We start from the raw sequence: 10,116 nt of genomic DNA, 5'->3' as shown, positions 1-10,116 counted from the left end.
AAAATAGGTTTTTTTTTGGATGACATTAGAAAATAGTTTTTGAATCGTAGCAAAAATGGTAGAGATCGCCATATCCATATGCATGCAGCATGCGCATGGTTTTATATTCAAGTGTGAGAACAGAGAAGCAGCATGTCTCAGAGAGAGAGAGAGAGAGTCCTAACCCTTAGCTTGACAACCTATGGAATTTCCTCCTTCAAGGAAGGAGAGCTCCCATGTCATAGTAATGATAAAAGGAACTCTCATAATAAAAATAAATAATGACAAAAACTTTTTTTTTAACTTATATAGAATAATAATACAAAATTATATATTTAATATAGAATATATTGTATATATTAATATGATTATTATAATTTATAATAAATCTTTTAGTAATTAAACTTTAAATTATCAAAATAATTTATTTTTAATGGATCATCCGATAATGGCGCGATAAGTTATCGTGCTGATCCAAAACCTATTATTTTCGTGATGTTTTCATATCCTCATGTCATGTCAAAAACTGCGGTCTACCCAATTTCAACAAAGTCCGAGTCACCGAGCTTCAGATCATCATTGACGACCTCCGAAAGCGGAAACACTTCTCCCAAGCCCTCCAGGTTTCCATCTTTCTTTCTTACCCTGCAATTTGTGTTATCCCCTGTTTGGTTGCTCAGAAAATGAAAGAAAATTGAAAGAAGCATCAAAGTAATTAAATTTTAGTTAAAGAAAGTGAGTGAAAGAGGGAATTAGGATTTTTGTTGGTTAATGTGTTTGTTTGTATCATAAGTAATTGGAAATTCCTCTGCTTTCGTAATAATGTGTTATAGGTTGCAGATTTCAAAGTAGATGAATCAGAAGGGGATATGCATATTTGGCGCCAGTTGAGCATGCCATGCAGCTGGATTTGATTGGGAAGGAAGAATTTTGCACAAATTGGTGTGAAATAAAGCCAGTTTGAGTCTGTGGGTCGAATCGTATTGGACATTGTTGCATCATGGAGCATGTGATTGCTGGGAAGTTTAAGCTGGGGAGGAAGATTGGGAGTGGGTCTCTGGGAGAACTTTATTTAGGTATGGTAATCAGTGCTTGATATCCTTTTTTCCTTAGAAAATTATTCATTGTGTTAATTTAATGTGTTTTGAATGAAATTGCTCTTCTGGTGTTAGATGTAAATGTACACAGTGGGGAGGAGGTGGCTGTTAAGCTGGTATGTGATCGATCCGTAGTGTTCATTTATAACAAATTCACCATTTGAATTGGGTTGGTTTGTGGGTGTGGATTTTCAAGCTAAAAGATTTATGTGGACCAGTTTATCTTTTTTTTCTTTGGAAAAATAAAATTTGAATGTCGTAGTTGAATTGTATTACTCATCAAGTTTCAGGGCATTTTGTGTTTGAAGTATTCGAAACTGCTGTAAGCTAAATGGGTGTGAAACAAGATGGTGGCACTATTGACACTGTGCCTGCAATGGAACATGTACGCCTGAAACTCAACTGATTACGGAAATCAACTGGTTTATTTTTTTTGTAGCAGTCCCACAAGATCTGCTTGCAGTCATGATTCTACTCGATCTCATTGAAAATATGTTTTTTAGATGTTTTGTTAGGTGGAGATTTTCAAGTTTTGATATTTTGGTATTTTAGTTATGATAGCACTGGATTAAGCTCTCACCTTTTGTACATTGCACTATTTAACTCACCAACATGAGAGCGGAACTTTAGGCTCTTATGTGCACATAATTTTCTTAAAAGGGGAATGAGAAAGAAAAATGGGCAGTACCTTAATTTGCAGGAGAAGATTTCTGATGAGTCAGATAAGAGAGTGAAGAAGTTTCTTAGAGGAGCACAAGAAAATTTGGATGTATGGCCTAGAAACTTTGAGTTTTCATGAAACTTATACATGTTTATTTGTCACTGCATCTTGGATTTTGTGTGTTTCAGGGCTTGAAAGATAAGAAATTGAAGGGTCAACTTGCTGTTAGAGAAGAATTGTATGGAAAATCTGCGCAAGCTGCTGCCAAGGCTGAGAAGGTGATTTGTTTTCCTTAATGTGATATGTTGGTCTGTTCAAACTTTAATAGAGTCATGCTTAAGCAGTAGACTGGATTTTGTACTCTCTCTTTTCCAGTCGTGTACTGTGGTATTACATTTATCTCTGATTTACTGGATTTAGTTTATACAAGCGATCTTCTACATGAAATCAATCTTCTCCTGTTCTTTTAGTCCATGTAATACCGATAACAATTAAAAAGGTAAAGAGTTGTTTCAACTATAATGCATGTTTTCTTTTTCACATGAATGATAGAATTCCTAAATACTCAATCCTCTCATCTATGTCTATTGTATTACATTCAATTATTTGCTGAAACTTTTCTGTTCTTAATACGGTCATTAATTTTAAACGATTGTCATTCCATACAAGCTTACTTTCCTTTGATATTAACATTTTCTGATAAAATGGTAGAAATCCACTTGCATTTGACAAATAATTGTCATCATTATAGCAGTACAATGCACATCCACATAATTGAGCATAGTAAAAAAAAAAAATTGAATACTTCTTATAGACATTTTTTTTTCAATACTCCCAGACCTTCTTGCATTGTACAAAAGGTTCGGAATTTCTTTTTAAATGTGTCAATACATTATTATTATTATTTTCTTTTGTTCTTTGGCAATATGACTTATCTTGCCAAAAGATGTATGTGGCTTTTGAGGGTTCTGGGATCCCCTTTTCTCAAGATTACTAGATTGGTCCTTACCTCCATGTGTTGTTGAGTGTATTGAGAGCTGGTATGCATGAGAACTTTAAGTAATCATTGCCATAAAAAGTAGAAGTGATGACTCACACCAGGAATCAGTTATCCCATCAGCAGCTTTATTTTTATCTAAGTTCGAATTCGATACCTGTAGGTCTATATAGGTCAAATCGATTGTTAGGATCGCAATTTAATCACTTTTCAACATTCGATATCTCCATCTCCCTATTCTGGATTATAACTTACTTGAAATGAATAGATTCTAGGCGTTTCGTTTAGCAAAATGAGCAGTGGATAGTGCTAACTCATTTTTTTTACATTCACAGCAATATGGGCACTTTTCTTGGCAATATAGTGCTTAGCTTAAAATCGGAGTGATTCATTTATATTGAATTTGTTCGATTAACCATTGGTCCATTTATAGTTCATTTAATCTTTTGAATTAGTAAGCTACTGTGTTGTGTCCTTTAGATTTCTTAGTATGCTATTGATATGGAAAACATCATCTGTCTGTTCTATTTATCGCTTGATATGAGAATCAAAGTAGACTGGCATCCCTTTTGTGGCCTTTTTTATGTTAGCAGATGCCATCAGATAGGCAAAAACATATAGGCTACAAAGTGCAATGATTGCTACAGGTTACTAAGTTTCGCCATTTGCCCTCATTGTGGCATTGCCCTTTCTGCGGCAAATACAGGTTACTAAGCATTATAATTTCACTTTGTGGAATGATATTAAGTTGACTTATGGAATAATATAGGGTTGTGTCATGCATGAAAACTATGAATGCATTTCGTCATGCATTTTTTAGTTAAACTACTATGTTTTTGTTCAATTGACTGCAACTCATGCCGCAGTTTGCTTCACAAACCTCTACGGTTAGCTTCCATACAGTATGTTGCAAGTTTGAGGATACCTCTACATCTTAATTTCTGCTCTCTCTGGTTGCTTCAAGTTTGTAATTTTATGTGCTACACTGCCACTTGATTTGATTATAAAAATGTAAAACAAAATCCGTCCATGATTTACAAATTCGTATTCGATTTTTTATGGTTTTCCAGTGTAAGGCATATGTTGCACAAGCATGTAAATGGTACAAATGATTTGGTTTTGGACAGTATTTACTGTAGGAGAAGTTATGCATGCATTCTTTTGGTAAGATCCTGATATGAGTCTAACTCTGCCAGCAAAAGCGCGACGTTCATGAACTATTTTCTTTCAATTGCTCCTTAAACATAAGAGGGCATACTAGCATAAACTCTTTGGCACAAGGTAGCATAAACTACTGATCTTATTGACCTCATTCACTCATGTATTCCTCTGTTTGTTCATAATTGTGTTGAATTTATTCAACTTAAATGTGTTTCATTCATCCGATTACTCCTGAAATAGATGGTTCGCGCAGCAACGCGCGGACATATCTTCTAGTGACAACTAAACTAACCTTTCTTTTTCACATGAAGTAAACTGTCTTCTATGTCGTCTTTGTAGACAATGTGCTATTCACGAACAATGTTTCCTTCAGCTTTGAAATAGTATCTGGACAAAAAAAAAACACAAACCTGTATTCATAAATTTAAACCGTCAAATAACTAAGCGAACAAAAATAGATATTTAAGCATGGAAGACCATGTCCAAGAAATATTAGAAAATGGATAGAATTGACTTCATTGTTCTTTTACATTGCTATTATAAAGGATGAAATGAAGTGTCTACTCGTGGGTAGAAAGTTGAAAATAATGGCCGTTGTTTTACAATTAATCGTATATATTTTTTACATAATGGACATTACTTAACAAGTTTACAGTCTTGAGTACTTGTTAGGTTTAATGAATTAACTTTTTTATTTAAGAACTTGCACATTAAGATTCATACGGAAATGGTCTTTTACAACAATCAGCACCAACCAACAATTTAATGTACGCAACCAAATGATTAAGCTAACTCAATCTGACCAAATTTGATTTCAAATAAGCCAAATAAGTAATGACAACTAAACTAACCTTTCTTTCCCACATGAAGTAAAAATGCATTTCATTTATCCCTATCTCAACAACTTACACAAATTGAAAACTTGAGCTTTGACATTTCCAAATTTGGTGAACTGGATTTTAGAGAGAGGAGAGAAAAAGAGAGAACCTGGTCCCTGTGCGCATATCTGACGTTTTAGCCTCCTCATCCATTGGCTGGTTAAGCTGCTGATCCCAATCCTAGACCCCACCTTTTTTTCACGGTCTCCATTGTCAGACATTGTTGCAGTGATCGCAACTCATGAACAATAAATAATATATTATCAAACTTTAATTCCCCATGAACGAAAGACGAACATTTAGAGTAAATTAATTAAAAACAAATTCATGGACAGAAGGAAAAACGAACAGGGATTAAACTGTAATGGAGAAGGGGGCATACACAAATCTACTAATCTTTTTTGTTATCATAATAGCATGATCTACCTGTAATGGAGGTGGGGTGGTCAGTGGGGGTGTCTGGGTGTGCGTGCCCGCACGCGCGTGCATGTGTGTGTTCAGTAACCATCAGTTAATCATATATCAATATAGCACACTCCAATTCAACCTATCCAATTTAAAGTAACACATCTCTAATTCAACATATCCAATTCAAATTAGCACAGATCCAAATTCCAATTCAATAAACCCCATATCCAAATCAATTCAAACTAAATACCTATTATTCAATCACATATCCAATTCAAACAACATGGCTAATATTCAATAACATGTCCAATCTTTAAGCATATTTACAAAACAGATTTAGAACACTATAAAATCTACTTAGTAGCAGAACATAAGCATCAAAATCCAACACAAAGACCAAGCAGCATACCAATTCTCTATCTTGGTTGCTCTTTTCAACTGGATCTTCTTAACTCGTTTCAAAAAAACGTTCATATAGTTCACCTGCAAGGATCATCACACAGCCAAAAATTAGACAGATTTGTACCAAGGAATACATAAGGAACCAAGAAGCAAACACTAGGAAATAACAAAACAATAAACAATGATTTTCAAATAGTGCATAACATGTTGAATCAGAGGAAAAAACTGAAAACCCATACCCTCCCATACATCCCTCTGGGAAGTCCAGCGGGAGCTGGCGATGGAGCCGGAGCTGGCCCGAGCAAGCGGGTCGTGGATTCATGCTGGCCTAAGCACCCGATGGCCATCTGACTTAGGCTGATGTCAGGGAGATGTCAGCCGCACTTTTTTTATTTTTTCTATCAAGCGCGTGGACTTCAAGCACTCGTGGGCGTGCGTAATCCAACATAAAATCAGAAATTGGGGCCCACAGCGCACTCAAAAATCTTACCATTGGGGAGCCACATGGCTTCCCACGACCGTTGGATTACAACGGATATAAATTTTGGACCGTTGGATTTCCAACGGTAAAAAAAATAAAAAAACTTCATTTAATACCAGCCATTAGATCTGAGATCAACGATCCACGTTATTAGACTTTAAAAATAAAAAAATAAAAACAGTTAAAAAATCTGAAGTGTTACCGTTGTGCCATGTGGCACAATCTGGAGTGTTGGAATTCAAATTGGTCTAAATCCAACGGTATAGATTAATTAGGTGAATAAAAATTTTAAAAAATGTAAAAAATTATTAAAAATCTGAAAAAAAAATTTGCAAAATTTAAAAAAAAAATGATTTTACTTTTATATAAATATTTTCTCATTATCTTCTACCTTACACCACAATGAACTAAAAAAAAATAAAAAATAAAAAAACCTCACTAAATGAACTAAAAAAACACACCACATAAAATTAAATAAACACACCAAATAAAAACAAACACTAATGAACTTAAGTATCTTCAGCTTGTTTCAATTCCCATTGGTGCTCTATCGAGTCAATTTGGCGAGCATTGTGCATATATGACCTTTGAAGTGCAGTATATCGTTGAATGACCCTATCATTGTAACGTCCAACCCTTTCTAATGGCTCTTGTTGCACGGGTTCTTCGGTGGCATCATGAGCACAATATATTTGTGTTCAAGAATTGTTCATCGTGTCTGTCTCATATTCATCAACGACATCATAATCGTACTCATCTTCCACAATCATGTTGTGAAGAATGATGCACATCATCATGATGGATCGAAGCAACTCTAAATCAAACATTCTAGCAGCACCCCTAACAATCGCCCAGCGAGCTTGGTGGATACCAAAATAACGCTCCATATCCTTCCTGCACCCCTCTTGACAGCTTGCAAAGTATTTTTCCTTTGCACTTTGTAGACGTGGCACTGTTTTGACAAATGTTTCCCACCTTGGGTAAATGTCGTCTGCTAGGTAGTATGGCCCGTCGTACTTACGTCCGTTGACCCAGTACGTGACTTTTGGTGCCTTTCCTTGCAGGACATCGTTGAACACTGGGGATTGTGCAAGCACGTTGAGGTCATTTTGAGCTCCCGGAACCCCGAAAAACGCATGCCAAATCCATGTATCAAAAGATGCCACTGCCTCCAAAATGATACTTTTTGATCCTTTTCTGTCCCCATAAGCACCTTGTCATGCACTTGGACAATTTTTCCAAGTCCAATGCATACAGTCAATGCTTCCAATCATCCCTGGAAAACCTCGCATCTCCCCTTTCTTCAGAAGCCTTTTCAAGTCCATCTCAGTAGGTTTCCGAAGGTACTCTACGGTGTAGATAGATTCGATTGCCGAGCAAAACCTCATCAGGGACTCAAGAATGGTTGATTTTCCCATCCTCGCTATCTTGTTCACTTGGTTTGCAGATACTCCATATGCAAGTATCCGCAAGGCAACAGTAATTTTTTGCTCAGGCAGTAAACCTATAGCACCAAAAGCATCCAGCTTTTGCACAAAGTAAGAATCATGGTTGCAAACAGCGCCTATGATTTTGTTGACCAAATGACGTTCCATTCTAAAACGACGTCTAAAGTACGTATCAGGAAATGCACTGTTATGGACAAAATAATCGTCCAAGAGATCCTAACCTCGTCGTTGCCTGCTTCTATCAATGTTTACAGCACGGTTAAGCCTGCAGATTTGATCCACAGCTAATGACTCGACGAGAATGTAAGGCTCTTGCCATTCTTGATTCGTCGTCTCTCCGTCTACGCTCCTCATCCTCTTCCCACTCATTTTGGGCCGCCTGGCTTTGAACATTCCTTCTGATCGGTTAAATAATTCTTCCTCTTGCTAATCGATTTCCCACATCATCCTTAAGGAAGAAGAAGACATTGTAAGAGGGAAGCAAAAACTATGAATAATGATAGAGATTTAGGTGAATAAGGAAGCAGAAACTATGAATAATGATAGAGATCTTGAGAAAATTGGTGTGAGATTTATAAGGATGAATGGTGGATTATATGGAGGATTCAGAAAGGATTAGATTGTAGATAATGCTACGTGGCATGCTGTCATTCGTTAAAAATCTGGTGGAAATCTATCCTCAAAGATTGTAAACAGATTATGACACGTGGCGTGACGTGATTGGTTAAAAATCTTATCGGAAATCTATCACCAATAATTGTCTTTTCGGATAATGACATGTGGCGCAACGAGAACGATTAAAAATCTAATCGGAAATCCATCACCAATAATTGTCTTTTCGGATAATGACACATGGCACAACGAGAACGATTAAAAATCTTATCCGAAATTACGAATAAAATTATTTTGAATTATTTTATAAATAAATAAAAAATACTAATATTTTATTGCTATTGTCTTTCCGGATAATGACATGTGGCACAACGAGAACAATTAAAAATCTTATCCGAAATTACAAATAAAATTATTTTGTATTATTTTATAAATAAAAAAATATTAATATTTTATTGCCAATTGCCAGGGCTATTGAGTGCAGGGGTGAAGATGCAAAAGGCGATTACTGTTCATTAATGGTAGTTATTGTTCATTGGATGGATAGCATAGTAGATTGCCCTAGGGACAATGGAACACACTGGAACTGCTCTTAAAGAATACAATTTAAAAAACAAGCTCATCTTTGGATTTGAGGCATGCTGCGCAAGATCCAGCACACCCCACTCTCAGTAGGGTTTGTTCATGACCCCTACCCCGTTTCCTTGAAATACCGACATCCATATGGTCTTCTCTGACCATACCCATTATCACACTTGTGAAATCCATCTGCAGCAACAGTGCTGAGACCCCTTCCCCTCCCCCTCACTCTCCTTCCATCACCATCTTTCTCTCTCTCTCCCTCCCTCCGAAACCCTCATTGAACGATAACAAATGAAACCTACCCGGTTACCTCCTATCTTGCCTAAAACCGAGAGGACAACATTGCCTTCCTGATACACCATCCCCACCATCGGATTGTAATCTTTGATGAGCAAAACTGTAATTAAATCATTTGGGGCTGAATAAGGGCCAAGCTTCTTAGCTAAAACCAACACATTTGGGCCTGGCTGAGGGCGGGGGTGCTTACCTAAAACCAACACAAAGAGCAATGGCATGGTTGTAATTAAACTGAAATCCGGATTAAAGCACTGTTCATTTGAATAGTGCCAATTTCAATCCTTACTTTAAGACTAGGGTAATACTACGAACTAGTGATATTCTTTTTCACTTATAAATGAGAAGTCTTAAGTTCGATTATAGTCAAAAGCAAATTCGAATCACATTATTATTAACCCATTATGAGACTTAGCTCACTCATTTGCCCCTTATTGTAGATCATATCATTTAAAAAGAAAAGAAAAAAAAAGTGTCAACAGCATTGGTGCAATACCAGCCCTTAATTTGGATCACACAAACACGCATAAAATTACTTGATTAGATAATAATTCTTTGACCAAACTTGTACAACTTTGATTTAGTGAAGGACAAGGATTGTCTGCCCTCTCGTGCCCTCCTGTTTTGTGTAGTCATGGTTAAACCACGTCAACATTTTATTTTGTTTTTTTTATAGAAATAATAAGACAAAATGAATAGTAATATAAAATGTGACGTGGCTTAGCCATGACCACACAAACAGGAGGGCACTGGAAGTGGGAGGGCAAACAATCCTTGTCCTTTAGTGAAACTGCGTGGGGTTTCAAATGTTCAATCAAACAAGTACGCCAACACATTAGCGTCCGTGGACTATATGTTTATGTATTTCCTGTATCTGTATGCACTGCCAGACATTTCTATTTGCTCCAAAATTTATGAGATGTTTTTTATATTCATTATTTTCTAGGGAAATTCCCATAAATAGGACAATTCCTTAATCTTGGGACAGAAATAGGACATTTCGAATATGCACATGGCATGCAAACATTTGGACAGAAATATGATTTTTCTTACACCTTAAAATGACTTAATTGCCCTTGTATATAAATGGATTATTTCCTCCCATTTTCTAATTTC

General features: G+C 36.2%; 1 long non-coding RNA gene and 1 pseudogene across 4 annotated transcripts; one reads left to right on the top strand and one right to left on the bottom strand.

Annotated features, from left to right (window-relative positions):
* Positions 1-509: 509 nt before the first annotated feature.
* On the top strand, positions 510-2,369 carry LOC137738424 (uncharacterized). 4 transcript variants are annotated; one of them, XR_015954692.1, is made up of 6 exons: positions 510-602; positions 813-1,055; positions 1,152-1,192; positions 1,385-1,461; positions 1,777-1,845; positions 1,926-2,369. It is a non-coding gene; the product is annotated as an uncharacterized LOC137738424 (long non-coding RNA). The 4 variants fall into 4 exon arrangements; XR_015954691.1 differs by having other exon boundaries at positions 1,367-1,461; XR_015954690.1 differs by having other exon boundaries at positions 1,361-1,461.
* A 4,204-nt stretch (positions 2,370-6,573) lies between these two features.
* LOC148691758 (uncharacterized) lies at positions 6,574-9,221 on the bottom strand (annotated as a pseudogene).
* Positions 9,222-10,116: the final 895 nt, after the last annotated feature.

Source organism: Pyrus communis, chromosome 13 (genome assembly GCF_041283825.1).
Source record: "Pyrus communis isolate YQ-2024b chromosome 13, ASM4128382v1, whole genome shotgun sequence".
NCBI lineage: Eukaryota > Viridiplantae > Streptophyta > Magnoliopsida > Rosales > Rosaceae > Pyrus > Pyrus communis.
Note: the sequence above shows the minus strand (reverse complement) of the source record. Positions and strands in the feature narration are given on the sequence as shown.